Consider the following 12,391-nt stretch of genomic DNA (forward strand, 5'->3'; position numbering starts at 1 on the left):
TCAGAAAATATCTGTTTCACTGTATCAGGGTATATGGTATTACACAATTATCATCATTATTGCAATTACAATGACCCATAAAGAAATCGGGTGGTTGAAAAACACTATTATAAAATTAAAATATATACCTATAAAGACATGCAACTTGATATAAACTTGAAGTATGTGTGTTTTAAGCAAATGTAAGAAAATGTTCACCTTATGAGAACCGTCATTTTTAATACCACAGTATACTATGAAATCGGTATACCACGGCAACCCTCATATACACTAATATTTTCCATTTCCAACAACGTGATCAATTAAAATCATTTTCTCTGCCGTAATTTCCTCAGTCATAAGTCGTAACTGCATTTAAAAAGTCAATCAGGTGGTGTAAGTGCCATCTACTTATGAAGCTGACAAAATGCATGATAATTCAAAAAATCTGAAATTAAACATAGCAGAAAATACGTATTCTCTGCATCAAACGCTGCCACTGTACAAAAAAGAAAAGCAGCCAAGTCAGTCATACTGAGTGCATATAGCCCCCTCCTCAATTCTCTCCACACTACAAAAAGCAAGACAAACAAAACAACCCCACCTGAGTGCAAAATTCACAGTCCAGTCAATAAGCCACCAAGAAGACATCACACCATTGTGAAGGCGGTGAGACACATTTTTTATCTTGTGCTCACTTTAGCTAATCTTGTCTGATTAGCTAAAGTGAGCACACACATTGTAGTATTTGTTTATGATTTTATAGTTTGTAGAGTGTCAAATGTATTCCTCCTTTTTCAGAACTGTCTTGATTATAAACATAGATACATGCTATTCATATTGTTCACACTAGCTTTAATTTAAACTGACTTTTCAACATCAAACTAAGAATTAATCTGGATTTCAGTAATTTTACAGTATACAAGTAAAATCAAAGAATAAAATAAAATCTATCATTTTAACTTGCGTTTGTGTGTTACAACAGAAAAACAATGACTTCCCTCTTCATGATCTTCACTTTGGCAACAACAGCTCTGGCAAAAGGTACATTTGAGTATAACGTCCATTACTACAGTGAACAGTATTGTTTATAGACAATAATTCATAATAATCCTGAATTTAGGCAGATAAAATTACAAAGACAATCACTGAATTGAGAAATGCTGTCAATAAATTGAACTTTTTTTTTTACAGTTGAAGTATGAATTCAGCAGCAAAATAAAAAACAATAATCAAGGACACAAAATACAAATTTGTGCTCAGTTGTATTTAAAATTAAGCATTCCATGTTTTTGTTATTTTTTTTTTCTAGGAGCTAATGAATGCAATTTCTTTGAACCTACTGAAGCTCGATGGTGTTTTGGAGCAGTGGGACAGCCGTTGATTTTTCATCTGTCAAATACAGTAAATCCAGATATTACGTTGAAAAAGGATAACAAACTTAGGATTTTAAAAGTGGGAAATCACAGTGTGACTGTGCATGAAGATTATGTTAATCACCCAGAGTCATTCACCAACGGAATATTCAAACTGGGGAACGCTATGAAAAGACACTCTGGAGATTACCTGTTGGAAGAATTTGGATCTGATGGAAATTTACTGAAAAAAGTCAATGTGCATCTGGAAATAATTGGTGGGTACACACTTTAGAAACGTTTTTGTAACAAAAAACATGTTTATTCCAATCATGCATTACAATAAAATCTATTCTATATCTAAAACAGGAATAAGAGAAGGCTTGGCTAATATGCAGCACATACAGTATGTAAAATATTAGAAAATATATATAAAAATATTATTATCTTTTATAATAATAACATTTTTGTGGAAACCTGTGAATATAGAATGACCCAAGAAAATATGGTATTAGACTAAATATTGTACAAACAGCAACGCACTTTATGCTTCATCTTAGACTTTTTATGGATGTGTATTTTATGTCTATTAATAGGTCTTTAGTTCTTAAACAAACTTAACAAGAAATACACATAATAATTTCCTTCCCCCCCCCATTTTACTAACATGAGTCATTCCATAGTCTCAAACTTTTTTCTAAGTGTAGTCATAATTGCTATGCACACAAAGCACCCTTTCTGATAAAAAAAAAAGTTATGAGTTAAAATAGTCATTAAATAGTTTACTACATAGTTTGAACACTCAAACGTTTGGGTTTTTTTTTGGTTTTCAAACAGTCAAATTAGGAATTGGAATAATGATCCCATAGTCAACGGTTTGAAGTTGATTAAACTCTTAGCATTTTGTAATTTAGATACAGTACTACATATTACTTGTACTATATGTTACTCTGTGTTTGTCTTCCAGCTCCAGTGTCAAAGCCAGCTGTTTCTCAGGTGTGTTTGTCACCAGAACAGATGAAGGTCAGCTGCTCCTCAGAGGGAGATGAGGTAGAGTTCATCTTGACCTTGGACGGTCACTTACTGATGCAGACTAAAGGCTGCAGCCTGTCCCAGAGCAGCTGGACAGTAAACAATCAAAATGAAGACAAATCCAGCGTTTCAAATGTCACCATCAGCTTATACGGTCAGCTGAGAGGACACTTGATGTGTCATGTTCGGAACAATGTCAGCAGAGATGAAACCATTGCTCACCTGACAAGCTGCAAAGGTACAGTATATAGATACTCGTTTTCCTTCATCAGCTCTTCACTGTAAAATATTTCACTTTTTTTCCAGAATTTTTTTATTTTAAAAACATTCATCAATTACATTGACTAATTTAGTACGAGACTCAGATCTTATATCTTAAACACCAGATGGAAAATCAATACTTTAAGGTCCTATTTGTAAGAAAAGGTCTCACTCCCAACTTGTCAAAAACTGACGCTTTGGGATGGTGGCTGACCGGACCTACAATCCCAAAGCGTCATTTTTTGACGAGCTGAGAATGAGACTCAAAAATCCCCTTTTCTTATAAATAGAACCTTTAAGAAACATCTTAGTAGCATTGAAATTGACATGTCAATGATATATAATTTGGTTTTATATTTGTGTTTTCTAGAATTTTCTTCCTTCCCTGTTGTGACAGTGGCTGTGACAGCTAGTGTTGTCACTCTCCTTCTCCTTGTGTTGCTGTGTCGTTGTATTAAAAGTGTTGATGAGGGTAAGCAAAAATGTTCTCCTACGTCTCCATCTGTCTCAATAAGAACCGTACTTACATTAAGTTAATATACCAAAGTTCTATTTACACAAAAATAAATGTATATATTCTTGTCAGACAGCTACCGTGAAAATACTTTTGAAAAGCCTATAAGAAGGCATGATAGGTTACCACTCCAAAACACATTTTATATTTTTTTTATTTTTTTTCAGGCAAGTTTAAAGATGGGATTTTCTTCACAGAGGTTCTCTACACGGTGATACAAAAACCAAGGGACCGATAGACCCAACTCACATCAGAATACAACAGTTTTTTCCCTTAAACATGAATAGGCACAAGCCCTGTTTTGAACCCGAGTGTCACCATTGCTGGACATTATCTAACCCCTGAGATAGATAAAATGTCATCAGGGATCATTGTTCCTGTGTCTTGAAATAAGAAGGTGAAAATATTTTCCAGTGAAGGTTTTATTCTGTGATTAAGAAACTTGTTACCATATCTGCGTTGCACTGAGGCCTATTTTACCTGCAAACTGAATGATGATTTTCTCTTGATTTTTGAGCTACCATGTTTTTTTTAGCATTCATGCATTTGCTTCTCAAAAATAACAATGCTTTCATGTGATTTTAGATTCTATTACTTGTCTTTTAATTGCGTGGCACAGCAGACAATTTTGTACATTTAGTACAATTAATTTTTCGATTTTGATAGTTTTTTTGTTTTGTTTTTTTTAAATCATATACAGTCTTTGTGTGATTGGGATATTTGTTACTAGGGCTGGGCGATATGGCCAAAACTGTTATCACGATACGTTTTTTTATATTGATCGATGTCGATAATTATCACGATATACAGTATATTTAACAATAATAATGTTGAATTGACAGTTTTAAGAGTATTTTCCATATGACAGAACCCAAAACAAACCAGAAGGCTAATTATGGTTTATAAAATACAATTATTTATTGTCAGAATGAATAGGTGACAAACATTCAACAGAACCAACCAACCAAATGGCTTTATTTTAAACACTGAATAAATAAAATGATGAATATCTACAACAAATTGCTTGTTTCAAACGTGTCTCAAACATTTTAGAGGTAGTATTTTTGAATAAAGGAAATAAAATAAAAAGGTAAATGTTGAGGATGATTATGCTACTGTATTCTTTGAATATTGCACATTCTTGAGCTTGCAGGTAGTTGTTCAGTTCAGCTTTAATGCCCCCTGTTCTGTAAGACTTGATGTGGTTCGGACGTGCGACCAGACCACACCGTGCTTATAGGCATCATATGTTTAGCGATACAGTACGTAACTGCGCTGGTTCTGTCTTTGTGTCACTTCGGTTTCTGCTCATATGGGGTAATGGCTGAAAAAGCAGCGGCAACTGTTGGTTGTCGACCTGAAGTTTGACTAGTAGAAGCAGCAGGGCTGGGCAGCTGGCTACTTGAGGGGAGGCTGACGCTAGCATGATAGCGCAAACTCATACTTTTGGAGTCCTGTTTGAGACAGTACCTTTTGAGATGATGGAAGAGGCTGGTGGTGTTTCCAGTTCTGCTGAGGACTGGTCGCAGACACATTTTGCACCTAATGGCGGTCTGTCCTTTGTCAGACTTCAGGTAGCCGAACTATTTCCAAATAACTGAAGTGGTATGACCTTTCTTCAGTACAATTTCTTCGTCTTTCGCAGTTTCCTCGCACTCAGTTTCGCTGGTCGGACCACTCATTGTCTTGTGCTGGCTCGACACACAGGTGGTCACCATCATTCTGACTTGTTGTGATTGGGAGGGGCCGGAAACATGTATCAAGCACATGCATCTGTTTCTCTGCTGTGTGATTGGCTGTTGATGTAGTGTTTTCTAGGTCAAGGAAAACGGACTCAAAAATAACTATTGAAAATAAATGTCATACTTTTATCATCGTTATCGTAGAAAATTTTATCATGAAAATGATTGAGATGGTTTTATAGCCCAGCCCTATTTGTTACCATATCTGGTGTATATAATACTATAAACTGTTACATGCTATTTCATCATTGTTTAAGCAGAGTGCTTCCTATTCTCTCATATTTGAATTTTTTTAAATTGTGGATTTTGATTTTTAAAAAGTCACTCTAAACTTTAAACCTTTTATTTACTCTTCTTAAAGGCAATAGTGCTTTAATCAGTGTCATAACTTCCAGTAATTTGCTTGGTTTGCAGGATTGTCAACCATTTTGAAACTTTTATATCACATTTTTTTCAAAAAGATTTTTTTTAATGCATTTTTGAAAAAACATTTTGATAAAGAATTGAAACACACTGTTTATAGAGAGTGGAGTCTTTTGACTTCAATTTGTAATTACTAATTGATGTGATTGTGAATTGTGATTTGACAATAAAAAGTGAAGCTCATGGTTGTATACTGTTCTTTCAAATAACAGCAGAGAGCTTGAAGTACATGCTGTAGGCAAAGGTAAGGATCATTTTCTCCACAAGGTGGAGCCAAATTTAACAGTGATCATGAAAACAAACAAACACATTATTTGTTAAATCCTTGGTACCTGTCTCCATTTTAGTGTGGCTGTTTAAATGTGACATATGAAAAATATGTGTCCACACCAGCTGTGACATTATGTAATTCCCCTCAACCCACCTTATATTAAGAGTCCAGACCAACTGTGACAGTCCACATGGGCCACATGTGAACTCAACTGGTGCACTTTATTCTAGTTTCTACTCTAGTAACTATCATTTGCATTAATGATTCATTTTCAGAATCAGATACTTTTTAAACATGTTTGTCTTTTTATGTTTATAGCAGAGGTAAAGTCACTCTCTCCTGTGACGAGTTATGAGCCTGGTCACACAATCTATTGTTAATGGTGAATGGATCTCTTAGAATACTTTGATACTTTGAGAAAAGCGGTGTTAAGCAGTGTTGATTCTTCTACCAGATCATTCAGTTTACCACAGCGAGACCATATCTCTTTCCATTTACATACATACGCATTGGTCTGCTACTGTGGCTGAAGCAGAGACGTAGAATGGAAAAAGCTGTGGTCAACAACTTTTTCTGTTCTTGTTGTGTTGTCAACCTTAAACATGAGTTGCCTTGGTGTTATTTCCTTTGATTTTCTTCTCAGAAGCTGTGTTGATGCAAACTACTATGAATAATGTTGAGTGTATAGTTTATAAATAAATACAGCGAGGTTTCATGTTGAGAGGCAGGAAGTGACTATTTCTTTGTGGTATTCTTTTTGAAAATATAAAATCTCTCAGCCTCAATGCTTGCAATCAAGTTAAGTGAATAATCAAACTGGTGTTTCTACACATGGGATAGAAACACACAGATTTAAATACAAAATGGAGGGGAAATGCATGCCTTCAAAACTTATGTTTTATGAGATTATCATCATGTAAATAATAAATCTCTAACATTACAATCTCTTCTCCAATAGAAAAATATAACTGGATGAATTAACAGGTACATTTCCCTTGTCTGCAGTCTATGATAACATATGACATGTAAAAGCTACCTTGCACATTCATTCAATTCTGTCCTAGCAACTACAAATTACAGATTTGTACACTCCCATCCTCTCTCTACATTCACCTTCCTTTTCTTCAAAGCTAGAGTCAATAATGACAGCCAGCATGTATTTCTACAGTTAAATGAATAAAAATAGACCCCATGCACATTAAACACACCAATCAACACTACACACTACTGTTGCAATGGTATGAGATTTTCATGGTACGATGACCATCTCAGAAAATATCTGTTTCACTGTATCAGGGTATGTAGTATTACACAATTATCATTATTATTGCAATTACAATGACCCATAAAGAAATTGGTTTGTTGAAAAACACTATTATAATATTTAAATATAAACCCATACAGACATGCAACTTGATATAAACTTGAAGTATGAGTGTTTTAAGCAAGTGTAAGAAAATGTATACCTTATGATAACCGTCATTTTTAATACCACAGTATACCTTGAAATTGGTATACCACGGCAACCCTACTATACACTAATATTTTCCATTTCCAACAATGTGATCAATTAAGATCATTTTCTCTGCCGTAATTTCCTCAGTCATAAGTCTTAACTGCATTCAGAAAATCAATCTGGTAGTGTAAGTGCCATCTATTTATGAAGCTGACAAAATGCATGATAATTCAAAAATCTGAAATTAAACATAGCAGAAAATACCCATTCTCTGCACCAAACGCTGCCACTGTACAACAAAGAAAAGCAGCTAAGTGTTTCAGTTATAGTCGGTCATACTGACTGCAAATAGCCCCCTCCTCAATTCTCTCCACACTACAAAAAGCACGACAAACAAAACAACCCTGCCTCAGTGCAAACTTCACGGTTCAGTCAATAAGCCACCCTATTGAAAAAGCGGTGAGTTAAATTTCTTTGATTTGTGCCAGTCAGATGAGTTAAAGTGTACAGAAAATGTGTTACAATTTATTACTCATTGCATGGTTGTTTTTTTTATAATTGCCACAAACAAATGAAAATAATTCTTTTGACGAGCAGTCTTATTATTAAGGATATAATCCACACATGTTTTTCAGTGTATTTTTAAATTAAACTGCAGACTTTTTGACACTGGAATATTTTAGGTTGTTGACTGTTTTGCTAAAATCCTGTTTTCTAAATATTTTTGATTGTGTTACGACAGAAAATGATTTCCATCTACATGATCATCGCAGCTCTGCTACCAATGGCACTATCAAAAGGTACGTATACATACATGTTTAATTAATTGACATTACTTTGAGGAAATCTGTTGTCAGTTCGACATTAAAGAGGGGTTTTTTTGTAAATTTTTTGTCAGAAAAAGCCAAATCATATTGACCCTGATTCCATTTATAAAAGCAATAAAAGAGGAAAACATCATAGGGGTTGAATACTTTTTATAGGCACTGTACATGTGTGTGTGTGTGTATATATATATATATATATATATATATATATATATATATATATATATATATATATATATATATATATATATATATATATACATACATACATACATACATACATACATACATACACACACACACATATATATATACACATACACATATACTGAAATAAAATGCTGATAATTATGTGCCATTTTATGTTTTAAGTTTTTTGTTGTCTTTGTTCCCCTTCAGGGTCCATGGAGTGCAATTTATGTGGACCTACGGGCACTCTGCTGTGTTTTGGAGCACTTGGAGAGCCAATGATTTTTCACCTGCCAAAAAATGTAACAAGGACAATGCTGAAAAAGAATGAGAAAGATATCATTTTAAACACAGCCAATAGTGTAGGGAATCTAAATAAGGAAAACAATAATCACTCTACATACTTTTCCAATGGAACATTCAAGCTGAATAATGCACGGAGGACAGACTCTGGAAATTACCAGCTGCAAACATATGGATCTGATGGTAAAATACTGCATGATATCAACATGCATCTAGAAATACAAGGTAGGATTTTAAAAACTGTAAAAATCAGTGAATTTTGTTACGAAACAACTTTCACTGTAGGCAACAGCATTATTACCCCCGCCAAGGAGGTTATGTTGGTTGGTTGGTTGGTTGGTTGGTTTGTCCATAGGATTACACAAAAACTACTCAACAGATTTCCACAAAACTTGAATGGAGGAGTCTCAGTCGAGTATAGACCCTATTAACTTTGGTGCAGATCCAGATAAAGGGAAGGTTTTGGGAACTTTTCCTCACTTTCTTTAACATTGTGAGATAGGGCACAATTTTTAACATTTTAATTAATTTCTCAGATACATTGATCTTGATGAAAACAAACAGACGTATTTACATGGCTGCAATCAATTTGGTATAGATCCTAGATTTAGTGAGCCTAAATTATGGTTAAGCAGTTTTGGGTGGTTTAAGAGTTAGAGTGATACAGGGCTATCAAGTTTAATATTCCAGTGGAATTACAGGAGACTGCTGGACCTTGGTAAAGGTATGTGGTCTACTAACCTACATGTATGAATGATACTAAAAGTTAACTTTGTTTTATCGTCGTCATATGATAGTCATTAATCTTACATAGTTCTGTTAACAGCTTTGTTTAAAAAATAATAAAAAATATGTTGCGTCTTTTTTTTACTCACTTCGAAATGCATGTGCTAGGGGCCAGAATCAACAAAAAATGAAAGCTCCTTGCAGTTGCTTTATATTTAATAGAATTTATAATATGGTAAAAATTAAAGCAAATGTATATTTTTATATGTGTGGATGTGCAATAAAACAAATACAAACTAATCCAACAGCCCTGCATTAATCATCCCTTCAGGAAGGTAATTCTGTTCAGTTTTGTGTTGGAACAGAGGTGTTGATTATCAGCTTTATGGCTATTTTGGCAGCTCTAGTTTGTTATGTAAATAAGTTTTACTGCATTATACTGAAAGATGTTTCTGATACCTACCTCATTGATATACAATACTGTATATCTACATTACATGTAATATAAATCCTTTATATATATATATATATATATATATATATATATATATATATATATATATATATATATATATATATATAAAGTGTTATGTCCATATAACATACCGATACACCTTTGTTAAAAAATGTAACTTTAAAAGTGATATGAGGCAATTGCATTATTGTTTAGTGATTAACTATAACTAACTATTGTCTTTCAGCTCGAGTGTCAAAGCCTGCTGTGTCTCAGATGTGTTTGTCACCCGAACAAATGAACATCAGCTGCTCTTCTGAGGGAGATGGAGTAGAGTTCATTTTGACTTTGGATGGGCATTTACTGATGCAGACAAAAAACCACAGATACACCCAGAGCACTTCGACTGAATACAGTGTTTCAAATATTACTATCGGCTTACATGGTCAACTTACAGGAAACTTGATGTGTAGTGTTCGAAACAATGTCAGCAAAGAAGAAACAGTTATTCACCCTACAAGCTGTCAAGGTAGTGTATTTCATGAAATAAAACATTTTTAAATTAAAAAAAAACACAAGAAACAGCTTTTAGTTACCTACAGCATGATGCAAAAAAAATGCAAATAAACTTGCTTACGTAGAGTCTGTTCAATAGCAAGCGTAAATCTACAATCTTGATCAGTGGTTTGTCCTACAGGAAGATTTTGATAGCCCTGAGAATGACATGTTTCTATGATCTCAACATCTAATTTGGGATGATGTTTGTATTTTCTAGGTTCCATTTCTCACTTCTCTCTCGTGACTGTGGCTGTGATAGCAAGTGTCACCACTCTACTTCTCCATTTGGCTCTGTTTCTTGGCATCAAACACTTCAATAAGAAAGCTAGACCCATTACAGCTACGGAAGGTAAGAGAGAGATGTTCTCCCAATTCCTGTCCTCATCTACCTTCTGTTTCACTGTGAACTATACTGATGTTTATGTAAATGTTTGCCAAATTAGTATGAGAGATATGTACAGTATACTGACCATTCCTGATAATAATTTTGCAAAGCATAAGCTACTCTAGTTTAATAGGCATTTAAAAGATTTTTAAAGCACCTGAGGTAGCCCTCGCTTGCACTGCATTCAATTCAGTGCACAATGAAAATCATTATGGAAAGATTTAAACTGCTTATAAAAATGTCTCCCTTTTGATTATTTAAGTTATGTTACTTTTATGTGGTCTAATTGTTGAATCCTTGGACTGATCTGACAAGTCTCAAAAGCTTAACCACACAACATTAATGTCCTTTGACATAGCACACTGTGATAGTTCATTTCAAGATTTCAACTGTCTGTTTTTACTTCTTTCAGAGAACGCTGAAGATGAAATCGTCTACTCAGATGTTAGAGTGATGAAGCATACAAGGAAAACCAGACCCAACACTCATCAAAATGCAACTTAATTTGTGTTAACAATGGAGCACACGATGTAAACATTTGAGGGGTTTTTTCTCACTCGCTGCCAAAGAGTACATGATAGTGCTGTGCACAGCACTCAAATTGCAAACATTTTTTGTTTTCCTTCTTTCCTTTATAAACATTTAAAATATCTATATAGTACGGAGCCCCAGACATGACATGGTCAAAAAAATATTTAATTGTGGCCACAATATAGCTATAACGTGCACAATAAATACTCATTTGTGGCCACGAAGTAGGTATAATGTGCGCACAAAATACTAACTAATAATATTAATATCATTCCTGGGCAGCTGGGTAAGCAAATCGAGCGCACCTTCCCTAAGGTCTAAGGTAGAGGCAGTTGAGGGGCTAAAGCTACACGATGGACAGGGATAGTATGACTGAATTTTATTTAAGGCTGGGAATGAGCTACAAAGACATTTTGAAAAGCCTGGCATTGCAGTTTGTAAGTCGGGTGAGACGTCAGCAGATAGGCTACCTGTTGTAACAAAGTATCAAACATAGGCCTAATTAAATAACTGCCTAACAAGGGATAACAAGATATTGACTAGAACAGAATAAGAAAAGACACTCACCTTAAGGACATCACGTAGGCTATTGCAGTTTCTAGAGAAGGTGCGCTCGATTTGCTTACCCAGCTGTCCAGGAATGATATTATTATTATTAATTAGTATTTCGTGCGCACATTATACCTACTTCATGGCCACGAATTAGTATTTTGCCGCCATGAATTAGTATTTTGTGGCCATGAATTAGTATTTCTTGCGCACGTTATAGCTATATTGTGGCCACAATTTAAATTTTTTTTGACCATGTCATGTCTGGGGCTCCGTAATATAGACATACTTACATGAATATTCTTAATTCAACATTACATTATTTTAAACATTTATGCATTGAGTTCCAAATGTAACAGCTCTGTTATTAATGCTTTTATTTTCAGCATTTGTTTTCTTATTGTGTGTGTAATTTTGGAAGATCTTTAAATAAATATACTGGACATTGATGTTTTGTTCTCCCATACATGTCATAAAACAAGTCAAATATAAAAAAGTATATATAAAATAAAGGTTTTTAGGTTACCATGCAAGTGGAAAAGCCGATGGTGCTTATTTTACACTGGTTTGTAATAAGTAATTCACCAGTGACTTAAATATAGAAAACTATAGCTCATACATGACATCCTGAACATCTGGAGTCTCCGGTAGTGACTGTTTTTGCAGTTACTGGAGTTAGAGAATCTAGTAATGTAGAGACCATCATTGACCACATGATGGAGCCAAAGGCCATTACAGGTAACCAGATAATGGTCATGAAAGAAAATCTTTATCATCTGTGCTACTTCTTGTTAACTTTAGTATGGCTGGTAGCTTTAAATCCCCAATTGATGCAA

This window comes from Pagrus major, chromosome 13 (assembly GCF_040436345.1).
Source record: "Pagrus major chromosome 13, Pma_NU_1.0".
Classification (NCBI taxonomy): Eukaryota; Metazoa; Chordata; class Actinopteri; order Spariformes; family Sparidae; genus Pagrus; species Pagrus major.